The sequence below is a fragment of the Gavia stellata genome, chromosome Z, assembly GCF_030936135.1.
Source record: "Gavia stellata isolate bGavSte3 chromosome Z, bGavSte3.hap2, whole genome shotgun sequence".
NCBI lineage: Eukaryota > Metazoa > Chordata > Aves > Gaviiformes > Gaviidae > Gavia > Gavia stellata.
This window is the reverse complement of record NC_082637.1, coordinates 74,810,984-74,835,245: the sequence shown is the minus strand read 5'-3', so window position 1 is coordinate 74,835,245 and position 24,262 is coordinate 74,810,984.

The following is a 24,262-nucleotide window of genomic DNA, read 5'->3' as shown; positions in this document are numbered from 1 at the left end:
CCTCTCCACTCTTCTCATCAAAAAAAGTGGCATTCATACAGACATAGCATTATTAGCAATAAGACTCTAATGATGTAAATTGAAAACTGTCCATGACTTCTGATTAATGGCTTTAACAGTCACAATCATACCTACATTTGAAAAATCAAGGTACCCTTTTATATATATTTCATTTTTAGTATCTGCTGTACTGAAGCTAAATAATACTCACTTTGCTAAATCCTGTAGTTGCTTCCTATTGATTCTACTTCAAGAGCACCTGGAGATTCCTCTGCAGCAAGCATAATATACATACCTGTTATAATCAAAACCGACCATAGTTCAGTGGTATTCAGTGGGCATTTACAAGCAGTGTTTAGGTTTTTTTCTAGTGATTTCTCCTGTTTACACATACTACAGATTTTTATGTTCTGCTGTTTCACTTTAATATAGCCATTATCAAGAATATCATACCCAAGACTCTTTTTTATGAATAATATTTTTCTTTCCTTAGATAAAATTGTTGAAAGGATGTGATGACCAGTATGTTATGAACCAGCAATAAATGTGAAAACTGTAACTGAAATAAAGAACTGCTGTTTAGAATAGAAATGTATAAAAAGGTAGTTTTAAACCTCCCCTTATTGCTCTCCACTGTCAGAATGAATTTATCCAAATACGTTTCTGGCCTTCTTCAATGATGGCAAAGACCTGAGAGCTGAAGGTGGAAACAAAAGTTGTTAAACTAAATGTAACTGTCCGCAGAGAGAGCCAAGAAAGACTCTCCTGCAAGTGCTCTCATCCTTGAACTCCAATGCCCCACTGAAATTGCCAGAGGGTTTAGCAGGCCATTGCTTTCTCAGTCCAGTCTCAAAATGATAAGTGAATATACTGTCTTTCTGTAGGAATGACAGCAACAAAGAAAGGGAACAAGAAAAAGGAAACGTTCAAGGAACGTGTGGACGAGGCATTGTGGGACATGGTTTAATGGGTGAGAAATAATTACCGTTTACTGAGAAACCCCTCTGCTCCCCCCAAAAACTGTGGCTCATGTTTTTAAACGGTACATCCAATTGAAACTCATCTGAAGGAATGACAAAAAGGAAATAGATTAGGATCTTTCTCCTAAACTTACATTTTTTGGGATCTTCCTTGTTTTCCTAATAATAAAAGCCACTCCACTGCTCAGCTCTGTGACATGGAATTTTGTAAGACACTTAGTGGGACTAGGAAAAAAAGCTTTTGGTACATCTGCAGACTAATCTCAATCCATACATTAAACCTGGTCCCATGCAAGGTTACAAAAAACTTGGAGACCATTACAGTGGGATAACTTGATAACCTTTATCATTTATTTGAATCAGTTGTGTGGAAATAACAGTACGTCTGAAGCTATCTGCAGGAGTCAGACCCTGGATACCCTTCTATAAAATAACTTATTGTCAAAACTGAACATTCACTGGCTGACAGCAAACATAATGCAAGTTATCACTAATCATAAAGGGCATTGTCTGGTATCACAGAAGTGATCACCATAAAAAAGTCAGTAAGTACCAAATTACCAGAAGAGTGTCTGAGATGCCCATTTTCCCTCCATATGTTCAAAACAGGAAGTAAACATGGTGATTGTGCAGGTCAAAATGAAAATTAAAACCTGGTGTTTTATGCAAATAAAACATCTTCTCTGCATATTTAATTCAAGTGCAGTGTCTTGCTTAAAGAAATGACAGTTTTCCAGACCTCAGGACTGACAGGGCACAATCTGGGACGTGCCATGGGATCAGCACATTTGGCATACCCATTGACTGCCATCCCATTGCTTGGCATCCGTGCACCTGGCAGCACCTGGTGGGATGAGCAAAGGGTGCTGATTGAAATGCTCATCTCTGGCGTTGGCCACTGCTTGCCCAGGATGGTGAATATAATGCAGCAGTTTCAAGACAGATGCACAAGGGTGCTCTAGCTGGAATATTTGTCTCTAGGTAGGGTGTCTATTTCTGTTTACTGTCATCACTGTATCAGGAAGTAAGGGGAGCAAGAGTGAAAGGAGACAGCATGGAGTCCCTGTTTTTGCTTGTTTATTTACATTTTGCCAACAGAAGATAGCTATAACATTGCCCAAACACTACTGTAAACCTCCCTCTGAAATATTACAAAGATATTCTTTTCCTAGGAAACCTGTGGTTATCCCTTCACATCCTGTAAATCACCCCTGTGTATGCCATGCTCAGAAGTTTTCTCATGGAATAATGAAATGCCTCACTGTTCCCACAGAAAACCTGGGTATTTGTAATGCTTGTCCATTCTAGTTGTTCCTGTGTGTTCAATCCCAGTGATGTCTCATTAAGCATTCGAATCATAGCTGTGCATTACAGCTAGCTGCTCCTGGCAAGATGACAAGAGCATGAACCAGCTCAGAAAGCAAACTCCTTCCCTCCCCTTGGCTGTGTTTGTCCAGGCCAGAACTGGATTAGGCAGAGGAGAACCTGTTTTATGCCAAAGTGCCAGGTAGCTGCCACCTATATTACACATTAGTACTTATTTGCCATTTCCTGTTGGCTGTTTGCCATCCTGTTGACAATACCAAATATAATGTACATCCTCTGCAAATTGGCTTGCACAATATATACATACAGGTCTCCTCTTGCATTTGAAAAGCCAGCTGTTCTACACATGTGAAAGGGAAGACTGGGCGTGGTGGATAGCTAACATCAAGTTATTACAGCAGCTAGACTTTTAGGTGGCTATAGTATCATTAACAGGGGGTCTGTGAGTAAGAGCATGGACACATATGAAATAGATAGATAAAGATGTAATTTGGTTATGAAACACTGCAATGCAATATGATAACAGACCGGGTTACTGATGCAATTGCATTCCATGCTTTAGAAATGAGACAAAGAACATAATGTATTCTGGAGCTTCTACAACCAAAGATGTTCCCATTTAATCTAAAACAGTACACAGAACATCTCTTTACCCCTCTCCCTGGAGGGAGCCTATACAAGAGGCGTTGTGAAAAGACGTCTGTACAGCATTTTTCAGGTGCAATGTTACAGTCCTGTAAACATTGGATCTTGTTTTCTATCGTTTGTGTAAAGTAGCGGTAGTGTTGTCAGCTCTCACAACTTTATTTTGATGACTGGTGTATTTTTAAAGTCTTAGCTGTGGTAATTCTGTCTCACTTGAGAATTTTAGCCTCTGTGTAAAAAGAAACTAAGATTTTTATTCATCTGGTGGCATACTATGTATGCATGTATGTGACCCTGATAAGCCCTAATTGCACCAGTAAAGACAACTGATAAAATTTTATCTACTAAAGCATATCACAGTTTTTGAATGTTCAGATCTGAACAGGCTGATCGTCACCCTTGTTTACACAATCAGTCCAAGCTTTGCAGCTCTTAAACCCAATAAGCAGGGCAGAAATACTCTTTTGTACTGGCTCCCCATGGCAAGAAATGTTATGGTCATACCTTTTAAAGCTGAATTACTACAATGCCTAATCAGCTAAAAACAAGAAAGAACCACAGAGGTTACACCAATGGCAAAAGAAACATGAATGACTGACTGAATGAATGAATAAGCAAAGCTTCCTGCAGCCTTTGGAGAATTTCTGCTACTTGTGAAAACCCATGTAGATTTAATAGCTGGACATACTGTTAAGCGTGATTATATTATGTTCAGCACGTAATGAAAGAGGAGTATTGAAGAGAGCAAAGAGAGATTAATGCTTTGACACAACTTGTGTATCAAAATGATCACTCTTCAGCTGTCAGAATTGCCTTTGTTTTCATCAAACAAGGCAAAATGAATGACATTAAGACAAAAAAATGTCGCCCTGTTCAACTTTTTCTTAGAGGAATGAAAAATAGTAGTAGTAGTTGATATTTTGCTATATGTGAATGCATCTGGAACTGACAGCTTTATCTGAAATGCTTTATAGGAAGTGCCTTATTTAATGGCTATATTTTCAACTCTTGGTTGTGTCGGTTCACATGCCCAATGGACCAGTCTGCCTGTAGTCCAGCTGCTTCTTAGATTCCTTCAAGTCGTCCCTGAATCTTGCAGGCACAAGAGCAGGTTCAGCCTCAAGCCTTTTTGATAGAGGTCAAGACATTGCAGTACCCCAGCCACACTCATGACCACAAGAAAGCTTTCAAGAGAGAACATGCCCTGACCTGTGCTTCCAGCTAAAAGAAACAAGGAGCTCAGTTCCTCCATCAGCAGCATACTTGGCCTGGAAATTTCAGTTGCAAGGACTACTTCCAAGGCTCTGCAAGCTCCATCTCAGTGCAGTGCCCAGGTAGAGAAGTGCTCCCAGTGCCATTCTGCATCTGCAGCTATTGCCAGAAAGAGTCACCACTCCTTGCTCCACAATGCCCCTGAAAAAACTCTCACTCTTCCCTGCTCCAGCTGAAGGAGAGGAGTAATAGTGTCCCTAGACTGTAATTTTTAGTGTTTTCAAGACCAGTGTGCTGATTTTGGCTGGGGTAGAGTTAATTTTCTTCATAGTAGCTAGTATCAGGCTGTGTTTTGGATTTGTGCTGGAAACAGTGTTGATAAAGCAAGGATGTTTTAGTTACTGCTGAGCAGGGCTTACACAGAGTCAAGGCCTTTTCTGCTCCTCACACCACCCCACCGGTGAGTGGGCTGGGGGTGCACAAGAAGTTGGGAGGGGACACAGCCGGGACAGCTGACCACAACTGACCAAAGGGATATTCCATACCATATGACATCATGCTCAGCATATAAAGCTGGGGGAAGAAGAAGGAAAGGGGGGACATTTGGAGTGATGGCGTTTGTCTTCCCAAGTAACTGTTACGCGTGATGGAGCCCTGCTTTCCTGGAGACAGCTGAACACCTGCCTGCTGATGGGAAGTGGTGAATGAATTCCTTGTTTTGCTTTGCTTGTGCGCGTGGCTTTTGCTTTACCTATTAAACTGTCTTTATCTCAACCCATGAGTTTTCTCACTTCTACTCTTCCAATTCTCTCCCCCATCCCACCTGGGGGAGTGAGCGAGCGGCTGTGTGGTGCTTAGTTGCCAGCTGGGCTTAAACCATGACAACCAGCAAAGCCCTTCCTGGCTTGTCATCATTTAACAATGGAGAGCGAGTGATAGTGTCCTTTCTACCTGGGCTGGGTCAGTATCCCATACCTTTTTTTTTTTTAGAAGACTATACTATGGGACAAAGAGGCTGGGGCAATTGCAACAAATAAATAGACAAGTACTAAGATTTCCTTCATCTTTTAGACCCAGAGATCTATAAAAGGCATCTACTCTGTGAAGAGCAATATTCAGTTGGAAAGACTACGAAACTTCACTCTTCATTCCTGTGTCCTGTGTTGCCTTTTGAGGGTGTTCTCCCCAGTGCCGCTGAGTGTCCTTAAATTCACAAACTGCAAAGTGATAAACAATGTCATTAATCATGTACAGGCTATAGTTATCACTCTAGGACACATAAGTTGTACCGAGTTGAAAACAGTCTGCTCTAATACTACTTCCAAATTTCAGAGAACGGTATCTCTTTTATTTTTTAGTAACATTAATCTTTTCTTGGTTTCATATTCTGTACATCTGCATTAACCCAAAGTACATCAGAATTTCATTCTCCTGCTATTTTCAATCCATTATTTCAGGACAAAAAAACCCCTTGCTTAACATCTATCGAAGTAACTTCAAGCAGTCTAAGGGATGATGTCCCACTGCATCTTTCATGAGGAAATGCATATTAGAAAACTACATGATGGATTTTGGCTCCAGCCAGGATATTTTAGATGAGTTTGCCTGGAAGGAAGCCAAGGAAGGAGAAAGTATAAACTGACAGTTTTGTGATACTGGTGCTATTTCATTGAAGGATATCTTTTGGACATTACATGAAGCCTGAAAACCTCCTCCTTGCCAACAGAAGGGGTAGCTGTAGAGAAGAATTGCCTGCAAACCATTGTCCTTCTCTTTTCATTGTTATGTCACTATTAACAAAGACATTAAAACAAACTGTGAGATGCTGTCATTCAAGCATGTTTGCCCAATTTTCCTCAATGTTGATTTTCTCTGTTAAGGCACTCGCTGTTGAACCCTTACAACCACACGATTTCCGAGACAGACAAATTTTATTTAAAGAGAATCATTCCCACTGGCAAGAATAGAATACAAAGTAGCAGAGATCGTGCATGTCAGTGCTTATTTCTGTAGATACTCCTGTTTGTACCACAGGTATTCCTCAATATTCAAAAGCAAAGTTATAATCAAATATATTAATTATGAACTGAAATTTTAAAAAAAATTGTTAAGTCCAGAGTTTTCTTGTAACCTCTAGGAAAAGCCAATAAACTCCTAAAACAGGTTTTAAAATCCACACCACTGGCAAATTTTTGAGTCATGTAAGCTCAAAGAATTAAGAGCATTTTGAAAAGTAAATAACAATGCTATGTATGAATCACAACCCCTCTCTTTTCCTCTCTCTCCTTTTTTTTTTTTAAAGATAATAAATGGATATAATTCCAGGTTTCATAAAGCATGTTTCATATGGCAGCTGTTGGAAGTAGTCAGGCAAATTTTCCCTTCACCATCTCTCATCACTGAAGAGAACCCTTCAATGAACAATTAAAAACCAAAAACAACAACAAAAAAATCCTATGAATTATTTCTTCACTTTTTCCTTCTATTCTTGTCACTAGTCATGTTCTTTTGGCAACAGTTATCTTGGTGTAGGCAAATGACCCCTTCACCTTTATATCAAGACATTGAATTTGTTCGCACAGTCTCTTGCTTTCCCAAAGCTTTAGTTCATCATCTTTGTGATCACTAAGAATAACCATTTTATGCACACATCTGCATTAGGGTAGTTCTGCAAGTCACAGTAATGAAAAGGGCTCCTGGATCAAGCCATTTGATAGAAATCTGACAAGTGTGAAACTGGAAATTCTTTTTCATTTTCTTCCTTTTCTTTTATTAGATTTCCTGTATGTGTGTTTATACACCTAATTACTAAGAAAATTAAAGAAAGGTTAAAAAATGTGAACTAAAATTACATTTTCCCCCAGTCTCTGTCCCAAAATAGGATCCTCAGACCTGTACAAATATCTGTAGGGCTGGGCAGAAAAGGACCCAAAGACATCACAGTCTCTCAGATGTAAAATAGGGCCCGACCCTCATTTTGGGACCCTCTCCAATCACAGCTGTGAACTACGTAAGGTTTGATATGTCTGCACTCAGGTGAGAGGTTATACACATAATGAACCAAAAATTGAGGTGTTTTAAATAACGATTTGTTGGCCTTAGGGTTACTCTCAAGCACTCTTCACATCACCAAATGAAGAGATCAGATGGCCAGACGACCTGCGAGATCAAATTGCCCTTGTTTTGCTGAATTCTCAAAGTGTGAATTATCTTCATCATCACTACTTCACTGTCCATAATCTTTTATTTATTTCAGACTATTGCTATATTGGCTGCAAAATAATGATTAAACGTGCCTGCAAGTGCAGGTTCAATGCACATAACAGAATCGTCTCCTTGGACTATTAATGTGCAGGACAAAGTTTCACATTTCTGTCTGAGGAATAGAATTTACCTTAACAACAGAATTAATTACTATAATCACAGAAGGTTATCAGTCAGTCTAAACTGTTAATAAATCTTAAAGTTATTAGAGCCTACAAACATTGGGTTACCCTCCTCTAAGTACCAAAATCAAATTCATTATTGCTGCTCTGTAACGGAAACAGGGCCAGATCTTGATAATACTTCTCTTGATGGCAAGAATCCCACTGACACCAGTCTGCTAGGAAGTAGGATCAAGCCTGAAGAACAATTGCTGATATCAGCCATGAATTACACTGTCCTTTAGTGTGACTGAGAAGACCTAAACCTTCATTTGCAGTTGCCCATATTTTTTTCAAAACTTTGTTATGCACTTAGCTTTGTGCTGTTGGGTCACAGCTGCCAATCTGACATTATGATGCTAAAAGAAATCGCCTTCACCAGTTTGTGTAAATGGCACAGGAAGGAGGTTAAGTGTATGGGGTTTTTTAAGAGATGAAAAAAAAGTTAACGTTTTTCAGCATTTTAATAATAAATAGAAAGAGTTGTGTTTTAAATTTTACCTGGAGAGACAACTGAGTGTGGGCAAGCCTTTCCTGAAAGGACTTGAGCTTTGGAACACTTAACAACAGGGCTTTTGTATGAAAGATAGCTTGATAAAACCCATTCGTTTGTCAAAATACTTTGAAAATGTGTTTATGCTACATCACTTGTGCTTAACTTCCTTCTGCTTTGTTTGACTCATTGGTATTTTAGGAGCTCTACAGTATGGAGCCATCAAATGTCAAAAGAGCAGTCAGATGTACACTGGAAAATAAGAAAAGGAAAGAGGTGAAGCCTTATTTCTGGGGTCAGCAGAATCAAAGCTGTGTTTTTTACTACAGGAATGCTGGACCCAGACTCTAAATTTCTAGTCTGTGCATGAAAACAAGCTTAGAAAGTTACTGACATGGCTTGGGAACTTCACACAGTTAGGACTCTCATCTGCTTTCACCTTTGTGTTACTCCTGCCGCTCATTTCCCCAAAAATTCAAAACAGATTTGCAAAACTGATGTAGAATTGGGAGACACCACCTTTCATGTTATTTAGCACTTTTATGCATGACAACCCAGATATCAGTTTCTGTGTTTTGAGCATCACGACATAAAGGATGCTTTCACTCCCAGGGAAGAAAAGACATTTCTTCCTCATAGAGAAGCCTCAGTGAAAATCTCAGAGGGTGAAAACTAGGTTTCTCATCGTCTTTCCTTTCATTTATTCAAAATATAGATGGGAGCAGCAGCAGAAAGGAACATGAGTTACAACTCTCATGGTAACATCAATTTTTATGCCTAAAAGACTATCAACATTATAAAGAATCAGTACAGTTCAGGAATCAGCCTCAAAACCCAACATAACCTTAACAGTTATCTTACGGGAGCTGAGATATTCCCTGAAGAAATTTGGCACATCTTTCCAGGCAGATATTAATACTCTTTCATACATCAGCCACTTTCCTTGACACTTTATTTTCCATCTCTGTGGTATTTATAAAAGTTTAAAGCTAATAGCACAACAAATACAACTAATGGTACTGCAGATGCATGTAAATCTTGGGAAGAATAAATCGTAAGTGTCACAGTAAACTGAAATTAATGGGACAGAAACTGAGTGCCTGAAAGCAAATAGGTATAGTTGTATTAGAGGACTATCCACTCAAATATTGAAGCAAATAGCCATCTTGCTGAAGGTTAATTGCTTCCCTGGCATGATACTATACTGTGTTTGTATAAATATACAAAATCTTTATTGCTCCAAAAATCGATGGGTGAGCTGCAGCTGGGCCAGCAGCAGTTACTTGATTTAAAACAGGTAGGAACCTGAAGAAAGATAAAAGATTTACCTTTCAGGACTGCAGAAAGGATTAAGGCTTTTGTCTATATGTGGGTTGCTGAGAAAGGATCTCCTAAATCCTATATGTCCTCAGGGACAGATAAAATATTCCTTTTTTCCATCCCCCCCCTTTCATTCAATCAAATTCTGGTTTATCCACTACTTTAGTTTTAATTCCCTTCCAAAAGGGAGTAGCCAGACTTAGCCTGTTTGTGATCAAGCAAGCCTTGCTTTCTCTCTTTACTACAGATGAGGGTGAGTGCACTGCTCTCTGTGAAGAAGGAGGCAGTATCTTACTCATCCCAGCTGAAGTGAATGCCATTTGAGAAAAGGTGATGCTGGTCAGTGCCCAAATGCAGGGGAGAGAATCATAGAATCATAGAATGGTTTGGATTGGAAGGGACCTTTAAACGTCATCTAGTCCACTCTCCTGCCATGAGCAGGGACATCTTCAACTAGATCAGGTTGCTCAGAGCAACCTGAACTCTGCTGCTAACCTGAAGTAGAAGGGGGGGCTACATAGACTTGTTTTTCTTAGTAGCAGCCTTCTCCTTAGCTGGACAGGCCTTAGTATAGACTGAGGGAATAACTCCAAGAAACTGGACATTCAGAGAACAGCAGCTTCCTTACTGAATGAGGCTCCCAGGGAGACTGACACAGGGAAGTCTAGCACTGTTTTACACTTAGCCTGAAAGGAAAGTCCTATAGAGTTTTAAGTTCTCTTTTCTTTGTCCATTCCTGTTTGAAAAATATCAGTGGGCTTATGAGACCAGAGTAAACACGGAGTATCAATGAGTAAGAGGAAACCAAAACCAAAACAATAAAATAAAACAGTAAACCCATTAGCCTGTAGCAATATCACTCTGAACTGTGATCTCTACTTACCCTGCAGGATAACAGAAAGTCAGAGATTTTCTTCCTTCTTAATGACCTTGCCTGACATCTTGCAACTTTGAAAAACAACAAGGAAAGCAAATATATCAAGAAAATAACAGATTTGTCCAGCAAAGCTGGATGAACTGTCAGGTTCCAAACTGTTCTCTAGATCCATTTTTCTCTTCTGCATTGGATTTGTTTAGTGCCTCCTCCACCACGGCTGTGGACCCTGTTGCCAGGACCTTCAGATGCTGAGGGCTCCCCAGAGTTTGCACATAAACAAGGAATGCAGAGGATAAGGGGTACATCAATGCCTTGTCAGCTCCCACAAGTTCATTCATACCTGAGAAGGCAGTGTGTGTAGAACACTTCCCTGACACCATGGTAAAATATAGCAAATAACCCACCGCTGTTTACACATGTGAGGGCAGATGACATTAAATATCTTCCAGAAGCACTGCCTTCAGTTTATTTATTCATCTTTTATCATTGTCACATCCTTCTCTGATCCATAGAGGCTTAAAATACATGAGTGGAGAACACACAATAATTGGGATATTGAACTATGTAACAAGTTGTATCCTTAAAGCATGTCCTTTCCTATAGATTATTTCTGCAGAGGTATATTTCATATTTTCATTATAAAAGGTATATTAGTAGAAGAATTTTATATTTACAGACAGAATGAAGAAAGCAGGGCTAAGAAAGAATTTTTCTGCCTATTTTTGGCCTTTCTCATTGATTCTTTATTCTTAAAAATAGTTTCCTTTCACATATTTCAAACTTTGTATATGGTAAATACATTTCACACAACACTTGCCCTATTCTGTCTTTTTCTCACACAGCTCAGTGTTCAAAAAATGTTGTTATTCCTCTTATCAGCTGCAGCATCCCCTGGCAATTTGCAAGCAGCAGTACCTTTCTAACAAAATCTTTAATGTAGCAGGTCTGTAAATGGCAAGGGAGCCTATCAGGAGGAAAAGCTGAGACCTTTCATGTGAAATTGTGCTGTGTAAGCAGTTCTGGTGGTTAGGCTTGAAGGAAGGTAACCCATCTCTGGTGTTCCCCTTGGCACTTGTCTGCCCTTTGTGGATGCACACAATTCCTCCATTGTTCATTTCACCAGAACCTGTTTAGTGCTTTTCTGTGCAATAATCACCATTGACATGGAAGCACTAATAACCACTGCAGAGCAGATAGATAGAAAAATATTGTTGCCACAAGTGTGCTTGCAATTCGCAGTTAATAACCCAGAGCTGGTTGAAAAAGTGCTAACCCAGCACATGAGGTGGAATCCAGTAGAAAAATTCTCACTTCATTCTGTACATTTAGCTCCTCAGTTTTTCTATTAACAAAAAGAGTACTTGAAAGTATTTGGACATTTTCAATTTTACACATATAATTTTTGCGTTAGAAACTTTCTCAAGATTTTAGTTTGTCCTTATTCCTGAGAATTAGATATTGAAATTATGTAACTGTGAGTAGTATAGAAAGCCAATTTCTCAAGTAATACCATGAACCTATCATTCAGATTTTAACTCATTTTTGGCAAAGGAGAGGAAAGATCTATCCTTGGTGGCAGTGACAAAGAAGACAATAACACAGGTGCTACACACAGTGCATTTCTCTTGATGGTCTGACAGATTCTTAAGAGGACAACAAACCTACTCTCTGTGGCTCTGAACAACCACACCATCCACTGTTTATGTAATTGACTACAAAACAGATTTGGATTTTTAAATTATGTGTGAAACAGGAAGAGAACTCCTTTTACCGTGTGGCCATCAACAAAGAAATTAAAAATCAGTAACTTCAGATGGGGTTGCTTGAATAATGGATTTCTAAATGTATTTCAAACTAAAGAAAAAAAATTACTTAAAAATCAAAATTTGAATCAATGCCATGCTGGGTGACTTTTTGGCAAGAAAAATGAAAAATAAAAAAAATTAATTTCAGGACCAGCAAACATTCTGAGTGACTCTAGAAACACATTTTGCTTCTCTGTAGGGTTGCTTAATTTTTTCATTGTGTTTCCATTTTGAAACAAAAAAAAAGTTGTTATGAAATAAAAAATCAAAAAGTTTAGATTTACTGAATTTTCTCTGCCTTATCTGGGCAAAAGCTATGTGACAGTTTCCAGGAACAGTAAAATGAAAGATGTAAATTTGAAAGGACTAGTTTGATCTAGAAGCAATAAATACAACCAGCTCTGTGTAAACCACTGTAACAAGAGAACAAATGCCTTATTAAAAACCTATTAAAAATTCCAGGAACTGTTATACCTAAAATGCCGATAATAGAATGGTTACAGAACTTCACATTCCCACTTGAATTTCACTTCAATAACCATTTTAACAACAAGGAAAAATATCCATCCTGCACAATAATCTAAACAGACTTGGGTCATGTTTTATCTCCGTTAAAAAGGTAATATACAAATGAATAAAAACCTGTAATTACTATAGTTTAAAATTTAAGAGATGGGGGTAACAATTAAAAATCTCTGTGTGTGGAAAAACAAGCCTTCTAACAGATCAGATGCCTTCTTGAATATTATCAAATCTCCTTTTTTCCAATTGCTCTCAATGGCAAAACCTCAACAGTGGGAACAGGATCTGACTGTTGAGGTGGAACAAAGAGTATCTGAATCTTTGTCATTCAGGTTCGTTTTGCAGCGCACATTCAGTGATAACATACAGCTAATTCCACCACATATTTCTCATTCTACCTAGCCCATGTTGATTTCTGAAAGAAAAGAAATAAAGAAAATTAAAACCTTCCCTGGTGACATTACCAATCGTGTGTAGTCGAGAAGAAGGACTGAAATGAACTGCAGAATCTAATAAATAAAAAAAGTTGCACAGTATTAGACAGAAAAAAGTGTATGCTATATATGGCTATACTGTAGCAACTGAAACTGAAGTATCCTGCAGTGAAGTAGAAGAGGCTGGCAGAGGCTAATTTGCAAATTTTCTCTCCAATATCTAATCTAGATAAGATTGACAATACCATAGAGGATGCTGTAAGTGAAGCAGAAATCAGAACCCTCAACTCAAGGGGAAACTTGGAATAAATTAAGAGATTGAAACAAATGTAAAATAAGCAAAAGATCAGTTTTTTCAGGCAACGAACAATTAGTCTACAGAGCTTTCATCAGAGTAGTTTTGATTTAAATTATTTACCAATACAAGACAGTTTTGTTGTGAGAGGAACACCATGAACATTTCCTTTACATTTCAGACATAAAGAAAAGCAAATTCAATAAATTCCATAAAAATCCATTAAAAAACCCCACTGCTGATGAAAAGCTGCAAGCAGTGTTTCTGTGATAAAGGTGGCCTTGAATTTCACTCACTTTTAGGAAATGTGGTTATATTAGTGACTTTACTGGTGTAAAGCAAGATTTAGATACACGCTCACAGGGCACGTGCAGGACAACCAAGGGATCAGGCCCAGCCAGCACAGGTTCATGAAAGGCAGGTCCTGCTTGACCAACCTGATCTCCTTCTATGACCAGGTGACCTGCCTAGTGGATGAGGGGAAGGCTGTTGATGTTGTCCACCTGGACTTTAGTAAAGCCTTTGACACTGTCTCCCACAGTATTCTCCTGGAGAAGCTGGCAAATCGTGGCTCAGACAAGTGTACCCTTCACTGGGTAAAAAACTGGCTGGACGGCCGAGCCCAGAGATTTGTGGGGAATGGAGTTAAATCCAGTTGGCGGCCAGTCACCAGCGGAGCCCCCCAGGGCTCAGTTTTGGGGCCGGTCTTGTTTAATATCTTTATTGATGATCTGGATGAGGGGATTGAGTGCTCCCTCAGCAAGTTTGCAGATGACACCAAGTTGAACAGGAGTGTTGTACCCTCTGCTGGAGGGTCGGAAGGCTCTGCAGAGGGATCTGGACAGGCTGGATCGATGGGCCCAGGCCAATTGTATGAGGTTCAACAAGGCCAAGTGCCGGGTCCTGCACTTGGGTCACAATAACCCCATGCAACGCTACAGGCTTGGGGACGAGTGGCTGGAAAGCTGCCCTGCAGAAAAGGACCTGGGGGTGTTGGTTGACAGCCGGCTGAAGATGAGCCAGCAGTGTGCCCAGGTGGCCAAGAAGGCCAACAGCATCCTGGCCTGTATCAGAAACAGTGTGGCCAGCAGGAGTAGGGACGTGATTGTGCCCCCACACTGGTGAGGCCGCACCTCGAATGCTGTGTTCAGTTTTGGGCCCCTCACTGCAAGAAGGACATTGAGGTGCTGGAGTGTGTCCAGAAAAGGGCGACAAAGTTGGTGAGGGGTCTGGAGCACAAGTCTGATGAGGAGCGGTTGAGAAAGCTGGGCTTGTTTAGTCTGGAGAACAGGAGGCTGAGAGGAGACCTTATCTCTCTCTACAATTACCTGAAAGGGGGTTGCAGAGACGTGGGTGTTTGTCTCTTCTCCCAGGTGACAAGTGATAGGACAAGAGGAAATGGCCTTAAATTGTGCCAGGGGAGGCTTAGACTGGATATTAGGAGAAATTTCTTTACTGAGAGAGTGGTGAGACACTGCAATAAACTGCCCAGGGAAGTTGTGGAGTCCCCATCACTGGAGGTGTTCAAGGAACATGTGGATGTGGCATTGTGGGACATGTTTTAGTGGGCACAGTGGTGTTGGGTTGATGGTTGAACTTTATGAGCTTACAGGTCTTTTCCACCCTTACTGATTCTATGATTTGTTTCTGTATGAATATTGTGACATACATTGGACACAATAGTTTTTACCCAAGCAAATAGGTTGCTTGCAAAAGCGAAAAATCAGAAATTTTTACACAGTTGAGAAACTGCTGGATAGGTATTGAGACTGAGCTGACAGTTCATGCTGTTTTATTCGAAGTTAGAGTTACACTGGAAATACTGTTTTTCTATTCACCATCAAGTCATCAGACACACACACACACAGACAAACATCTGTATTTAATTTTTCATTCATGCTTCTCCAATAAGCAATGACAAGTAGAGTCATATAAAATTAGAGAATAGTCTTATTCATTCTGATTTAGTGTTCCTAAACCATCTGTTATGGTAGAACAGCATTATATCCTCATATTCTACATAACAATAGGGCCTTTTAGGAAGATGAACTAACATCACTCTTAGGATTTATATATCTGGCCATTGTCTATCTTTACCTTTACTTTGACTTTCACCAAATTTCCAACATTATTATTTCAAATAGTGCTTGCACTTAGGTAAAAATTTTTACAGTGGTGTGCTGGCTCATAGTGTTTATTATTGCACCTAACTCCGTATAAAAACATAACAGAAAGCTGTTGGACTTATATTGGTTTTGAACAAGTTTATGATTTTGTTATTATCTTAATCTCAATTTACCCCCAAGTAATTGAAGCATAATTAGGATTTGAAGAATAATATAAATTTAGAGCATTAGGAAATCTGTGTTCAAGTCATGTATCTACCATTTTCTTACTGCAAAAGGAAAAAAAGAAATTATTTTAAAAGTTCAAACCATTAGATTCCCAGATAATCCAATTAAGACCACTTCACACCTGAGTGTGTTCCCACTTTTCATCCATTAAAACTCAGAGGTTTTAATTTAATGATAGTGTTAAATTAAGAATTTAATATGACAATAACAGAGGTTATTGTTTTCCTCTGTAGGATTTATATTTTATTGCTGTTATTTACATTTCTATGCAAGTCCTGAGTACCTTTTTCATCTATTACTGTTTATATTTTCCCTCCTTTTTGTTTTAGCTATGATTAAGCAAAACATGACAACTTACGAACATACTACTCTTACAATTTCATTGTGTTTTCTTTTTAATTCTGTATTAAAATAATTATAACTACATGAAAGAGCCAGCATGCAAATGGCTTATTACCTGTGTTTTGGAGCACACAATAGATGTAGGTAACTTTTGTTCTATTTCTAACATGCATTTAGATGTATAATAACATTTTACTATAAATAATTTTCTCTATACTCAATAAAAAACATAGTGCATGTGAATGTCTGAGCCTTCATAAACAGATCTGGTAAGCTCAATTAGAGAAAGCTATTTGTAATGTTTCTATTGACTACAAAAAAAGCCAGTAACAGCAACCCATTCCATAAAGTAGCACAGAATACTCACATCTATTTTGCTCCTGAGAGCCATTTGGTTAAAACATTTTAAGTTGTTATAAAAGCTAGAGTTTTTCAAAGATGTGCTGCTCACAGCATGACATCTCCAGGTTGCCTTTCAAACAAAAGCTCTAGTGTGCTAATGAGTATCAGCTGACTCTCCACACTTTAACTTTCCAGCTGAATTTCATTGTGCATAAATTATTTCTGTTATCAAATGGGCTAACTGTTCCTGTCAGATGAAGTACTTGTAAATTCTCTAACTATGGTAGTCCAGCTTGTCCCTCCTTCCCCACAGAGAACCATTCAGAAACTATTGCTGTAGTTTGTTCACTGCCAGGGACTTCTCTGTGCTTACCCATTTCCATGAGGGTCTACAGAAATAGTATCAGAAAAAATGTCTTTCTACCAACTCCAAAAAGGCAGGTGAAGTGTCTGTAGTAATCACACTAGTCATCTCAAGATGTTTCTTTTAGTATGCAGTCTCCTAGAGAATTCTAGGGGATTCAGTAGAGTTCCTGCAGGAGAACATACCTGATGCCACAGCTCTCTGTGGAGACTGGTAACCCCACTTTTGGGCTGTTAACACAATGAGATACTGTGTGACTGTTCTGTACCCAACTGCAAGAATTGCAGGGCAGTGATTGTCCGTTCAGGATCTTGCATGCCCCAGATGCCTGAACTGTTGTACAGTTGAAGTACAACAGCAAGACTGTTGTATTCTTCTCCCTGGCATTTTCCAGTCTTGTCCCCAGCTTCTTCTGACTGGACCTTCCCAGCTCCCGGCTAGTTCTTCTTGGTAAAGATGCCCCAGACTTGCTGCTCCCTGCCAGGGGTGGTGGCATTCAGTTGCTCCCAGGACTAAAAAATGAAACAGTTTACTCTTCCCGTGGACATATGGCAGGAGTCAATGGAAAGTGGCTTCTTTATTGTACAGAGAAGTGACAGTAAGCAATACTAAATAGATAGAATACACATTTTTAATTAAGCAGACTACCTTTGGTTCCCTTGGGCTGTGTTGTTTCTGAACAAATTTCTTTCCATCTGCTTTTATATATAAGATCAGTTATTTATAAATAAGTTTAGTTATGAGAAGTAGTCCCCGGAAAGACTCAGGTATACGGTGGGACAAGGAATACTTGTGGACTCTTTTAACTAAAGGTCTATGTTTCTTAAAGCCCCAAATAATTTGCTGGGACTAGTTTAACCTTCAACTTAACCTGTTCACCTTGTGGACAAAATTGGAGAATTTGGTCTCCAAATATGATTTGGGCAATACAATATTGTCAGTCAGACCTTATATTCTGATGATATACTTAAAAATAAAATAACTTATATTTGAAATAGAGATATTCACGAAAACAGCACTAGGGAATATTTTAGTAAACTCCTTCCTGTACCCCATGTTGCAGGTTAAAATCCAGGCACGGTTACACTGGAATTCATTTTTGGAGGATAAACACACATGATTTGAATCATTAATCTATTACACAGCCTCTACACAGTTGGCAATTGCTTTGTTTCCCATACCATGTGCGAAGAAATGATGGCACTCTTTGCCCAGGTGCAATGCTAGCGTCTACTGAGAAACATTGCTCTCTGCATTCTACAGTTTGCATAAGTGACTGCTTGATGCCATCTCCAAATTTCTGATGGGTTGCTGTATCTTTTATTTCAACTTTTTTGTGTTGCTATTTTGTAATTTTTGAAATGTATTTTCACACTCACCTCAGGGACATAAGTGTTACTGTCTTTTTGCTGTAGCCCATAAGGCCTTGTCATCCTCCAGTGCATGATCTTTAAAAGATTTACATTTCTTATTTGTGTCACTGCTGTTGATAAAAAATTTAAATTTATTTTGTTTATGTTATGTTCTTTTGAGTGTTATTGGACTGGTCCTCTGTACTGCTTAGTTTTCTTCCAGACATTTTAACAGGGTCCAACAGATGATGAAGGTTTTCAGAGTGGCTGAAACTGTCCGGCTACACTACCATATGTTTCCTTTTCTAACTTTGTTTCTCTGTCCCTAATCCAGATGGCTGTAGAATGTATTCTATGTTTTAGTGCAGTTTAGATTTTTTGCTGCATCATTATGTGTTTTTCAGATGGCAAGACAAAACAATTTCTCTGTTATCAGAGCTTCTGTTCCTCTTTTGTACCGGGTTGCTACATTGCTTTGCCATTCTTAGTGTTATTATTTCTTTATTCTAAATATCATTTTATCTACTCTGTAGATACACAAGACAGAACCTTGTTTGTATGGTCTATTCTGTTTTCTAAGGTACTGTCAGCACATTAGAAGTACTGAAATAATTTGTGACATATAGGATACTTCTCTCATCTACATTGTCTTTATCTGTCATCTAGCTGGTCTTGTTTGGATTATGTATAGTCTGTCATGAGAGCAGTGAATATACCGTATCATGTTGAAAGTCTATCTCATGTTCTTGATAGGAAGTGGCATCTGTGTTGTAAGCTAAGACATGATCTCGGTCACTATATTGTGACTTTCCCAGTGATTTGAGGGGCAAGGTCTCATCTTCAACTGACAGCTCTGGAAGCTGAATAATAGGCATTTTAGTCACCTGGATGCTTTCAGTAGTGGCTTTTTCATGATGCTTTCTGAAGCTCATGATCAAACTTCACCTGAGGCACAAAGCAGATCTACCTTGATGTGATGATTTCATTCCAAAGAGTACAGCTAGTAGCTCCTTTTCAGTACACTCACACTCTCTTCCTGAGTCTTTCATTAACTTTTTATCAAATGCACCAGATATTGCTGCTTTTCTATTACTACAGCTCCCTGGATAAATCAAGCAGTATGTTCTCAATTGTTGGTAACAGATAGCAACTTCTTTTCCAGGTGCTATTCTGCAGCTTTAGATTAATGCAAATCCTTAGAAAGAATAGCTAGTTCCCAAGAATGTGATTTCGTAAAAAACTCTAAAGTTGAAGCATGTTCTTCATCCATTGAAACAAAACAAAGCTGCTGTTAGGATTTTTTTTCACGAAAAAATAAGGGAATATGGTAGCCCCAGAATAACCAACATGACCAAGATTAGGATACTAGTAGGATACTAGTATGTTCTAACAGCCACATTATAGATGTAGTTTTTCAATTTTTCCTGTTAGGGCTCTTCCATTTCAAGAGCATAATTAAATATCCACTTCACCAGGAAAGTGTTCATTTTACAGCCAAATAACTTCAGCACTAAGGCGTGGGGGGTCTGGAGACTCAAACTCCAATACACTTCTTGGAGATCAGTCCTGAAGAATTAATTTTCTCTTTTGTTTTATTTCCTAATAAAAAGTTATTAATATAATAGGTGCATTTCTATTAAGAAGGTGTGACTTTTCTATATGACTCGATTTCTGCCATTGCGTTCTCGCTATAGACCACTATTTTCAATAGTTCTAATGAATTTTTTTTTGCATTCTTGTTAATAATTTTGTTTAGTAACTGCAGCAGGGCCGAGCTGAATACATTTTGGCAGTCCCAAACCGTATGTAGGACGGTCTGTTTAGAATTTCCAGCTGCTATTTATATGTTCACTTCACTAACACAGTTCCTCGTATTGCTGGCCAAGGCCCGTAATAACTATTCTTTCACTTAATGATGATATTCTCATACTATACCATGCTGTTTCAAAATGGTCTACTGTCTCACAATGCTACATAGGTACACCTGTATGTCAGCTCTCATAAAGTTTAAGTGACATCACCTTTTGTTGCTCAAGGTTTTTTTAACTATGCTTGCTTTTCCCAACGAACAGGTCTTGTCATAACCAGCACACGCATTATGTGCACACTGAGAGTCTTAAAATCTGTTAAGGCCATACTCCAGGCAGTCTTCTTTGCATTAGAGGGCTTTAGTCCTCAGTCATGCTCATATTACTGTTCTTCATAGGGGAACCCACTTCCCTGGAATATAAAATGTGTATGTACGTTAGCCTCTACTGTCTACAAGCTTGGCATTGTCTTTGTGCTTTTCATGTGCCTTTCCACACTGAATACTTTGAACCATTCGTGGTGTCTACATTTTTAATTCGTCCTTCTCTGACTTACCTCCGATGTTTCTTTGGATGATGACTCCATACTTTTGTGAACTGCAATTGTGAACACTGTTATTTTGTCTCTGATCTAGGATGACTGGCATTGTTCTCCTAGAAGCATTTCTGCAGGGGTGGGCTATTTTTCTCAGCTATTTCTCCAGCAAGCTTAAGTCACGTGTGCCAGAGCTGTATTTTAAGTATCTGTTTTTGTGCACTGTCAGAGATGGGATATTGGGCTAGGAGGAACTGTATTCTGACCATTACAACCACACTCATACTCTTAACGAATGTAAAATGTCTTTGACACTAATCCATTTTCCTTTTCTTTGCAAAACTGATCTACAGAAAATTCCTGAAAAATTGATAACATTGGAAAAAACAAGGTATTTTGAAGTGTGTAGATGGAAAGATTATGTAGCCAAAATAGGGCACAGGATAGTAATCTCAGGTGTAGCACATTTTTCACCTATTAAGTGAATAGCATCATTGTGGCATTCATGTGCAGTTCTGGGCCCCACAATTTAAGAAGGACATGAAGGTACTCAAATGCGTCCAAAGGACGGCAACGAAGCTGGTGAAAGGGCTGGAAGGCACATCCTATGAGGAGTGTCTGAGGACTCTGGGTTTTTCTAGTTTGGAGAAAAGGAGGCTGAGGGGTGACCTCATTGCTCTCTACAGCTTCCTGAGGAGGGGAAGTGGAGAGGGAGGTGCAGAGCTCTTCTCCCTGGGATCCAGTGACAGGACATGTGGGAATGGTTCAAAGCTGCGTCAGGGGAGGTTCAGACTTGACATTAGGAAGCATTTCTTTACTGAGAAGGTCATCAAACAGTGGAATAGGCTTCCTACAGAGGTGGTTGATGTCCCCTGCCTGTCAGTGTTTAAGAGGCATTTAGACAGTGTTCTTAATAACATACTTTAACTTTTGGTCAGCTCTGAAGTGGTCAGGCAGTTGGACTCGATCATTATTGTAGGTCCTTCCAACTGAAATATTCCATTGTATTCTAATATGCTGTCACCTATAACAATGCTGTTAACATAGCCTATAAGATTGGCATCACAGTATCAGAGAAAATAAACTTAATTCAGAAAACATCTCTCTTCCTATCCTGCATAAAAGCACTTACAAGTTTTTCTTCACAAATAGTCCCAGACCCAACATTCTTTGAAATCTGTGATATCAAGCACTTTACCGATGCTTATATTTAGGGCACATTGTTTGCAATGCCCTGCTGCAGAAGGAATCCTAGAAAGAAAACAACTATAAATTCTGTCCAGGCTTGAGCCACTACCAGTTGCCTGAGAAATAAAAGTAATGACAGACAACAATTTTACGCAATAATGCTCTTTCGCAGAAAATAAGGAACCTCATTCTTTGTTTGCAGCAAAAACAGTAAAGAAAAAATAGTCCTAGGTAGCTGTGGTTTTGTTCACAGCTTCTTACGCATTTCAGAAACACTTCACTGAAAACGTACTTGGTCTACATTTCTTCATATGGTTACAATCTCAGCCCCTGCCTGGTGCTTTTCTTTCTTTTTGCTGTCTGAAAAAAAGAAAATCACACCACAGTTAGGAATGAAAATCTTACACCTACAGCTGTCTTACTGTGCCTTTCCCTTAAGTCACTTACAGGAATCCCTTTTTTTGACTTGGTCAGCATAGAAATACTGGCCTAGATGGAGCTGTGGTCTGAGACAGTGGAGCTGCTGTGCCTGCCAGTGGTCTGTGAGAACAGAATTGCTCAGCTCCTCTCAGCAATTGCAAAGGGAGGATGAAATCACTCTTGATTTCCTGAACAACTCTTCTGAGGATATGACACTTTTACGAGTTCTTTAGGTAGGGAGAGTAATTCCCATTTCTCAGCTCTGGAAGATGACTTTGACTTTTTCTGAATGACTTGATAGAGAGGTATAGGTAAGAAAATGAAACTATTGCCAGTAAGATGGAAAAGGAGCCAGCCATTAGTAATGCATAATCAAAGTCAATAGTGTAAAGGATCCAATACCGTCAGGCTTAGTAATAACATCATCTTGAGTGTCAGATAACAGCAGATAACATTTCAACAGCCCCTTCCTTTGAATACTTTAAGCCATTTTTATGCATTTTATTACAGCACCATCTAATATACATTATCATCTGCCTTCTACAGATTGTGCACTCAGATACAGCGTGGTACTCCCTGCAAGATGCAAAGCAATCTGCTGAGGACAATGTTTATTTCCTGGTCTGGCTGCCAGTGACATTTGTTGACTCTGGGACCTTCCATCCAAAAGGACAAATCACTACTGGCATGTTTAACTCCACCTGCTACAGTGTCTGTCATCCCTCCTGTATCCCAGCCACATTCCTGGAGGTACAAGAAGAGAAGGAAAAGATAATCCTTTGGGTCCCTTTCACATTGAGTTAATCTTGAAGGTAATAATCAGAAAACAGATAATGTGCACCTCCTTCAAAGTCACACAGGAATTATTTGGGAAATGAAATACAGCAAGTGTGGTGTTTTTTCCATTCTTGAAGTGGTTGTGGTAACCAGTGGGCATTATTTGTTTGTTTGTTGTGTTATTAATTAGTGACACACTTGGGTTCCTGGAGTTAGCCTTCAATGTAAGGATGAATCATGATGCTGCCTATAGCTTCATACTGGTGGCATAGTGAGACATTTCCTGTTCAGCTGATATTTCCATTCTTCCTCCTGAATCAGTTTCCTGAGATACTTTTCTACAAATAGAGTCACAGAGACAGAGGACTAGTCTGGAAGACACCTCTGAGGGTTTCTGGACCAACCCCATGCACAGAGCAGGTCAGCCAGAATGTTGTATCAATCAGCTTCTTCTTTCAGGGCACTCCTATGCAAACAGGGAAACCTGGCTGACATGAATCCCCCACAGCTCATTTCTCTGCATTTCCCTCAGAGACAGTGCTATCCTGCAACATGTGTGAGCACTTCTAGCGCAGCGTGCAGGGAGAAACTGAGCCAAGCGGACTGCCTCTCCTGTTCCTGGCCTAGAAACAGGAGATTGGAGGCTGGATGGTGTTTCAGTACTGGGGGAAGATTACACAGAAAGGAAAGATCCCAGCGATTTAAATCCAAAAGACCCCCAAAAAAAGCAAACAACAAGAGAAACATATCTACCTTTCTATCTACATAGAGCTTTAATATACCTCTTTCTGACATGTGCATTTCATGTATATGTTCCAGATCTTCAGTGTTGACCAAGCTATGACTGCAGCGGGACACCTAACCTTCTGTGTCCTTTGGGAACAACCAGTCTTGCTCTGATTCAACCCTAGTTGTAAGTAACAGCAATTTTAGTTTTGCCCCAAGCTGTACGTGATGCTTCATGCTGTCACTGATATCAAGAATCCAGTAAGGAGGTCTCCCCAGCCATACTCTTAGTGTGAGCTGAGAGAAAACACCTCTGATCTCAAAAGAGTTTCTTGTAAACCAAAAGTCACAAATACATGCTTTAGACTGGGTTGTCCTCTAGATCAGTGGAAGGTGACACAGGAAGGATACAGACCTTGAGATTATGAAGGTTTGCTTTCTTTTCCATGATGTCATATTTTGCAGTAACTAAATTACTTGCAATAAATTAAAGTTTAAGAAGTTGTTTGGACAAAATATTTCATTATTGAAGTTTATTCTCATGTTTAATGATTTATGTACTGTCTATGTTTAGTGTATCTTTTAACTAAAGCAATTTGGCATCAGTAGCTTAATAAACTTACTAGGTAAACAAGGAAAAACATCCCAGATACTTTTATTGTGAATATATAGTACATTTGTTCTTTGGAGATAGAAGATAAACTAATGCTGCTTTATTTT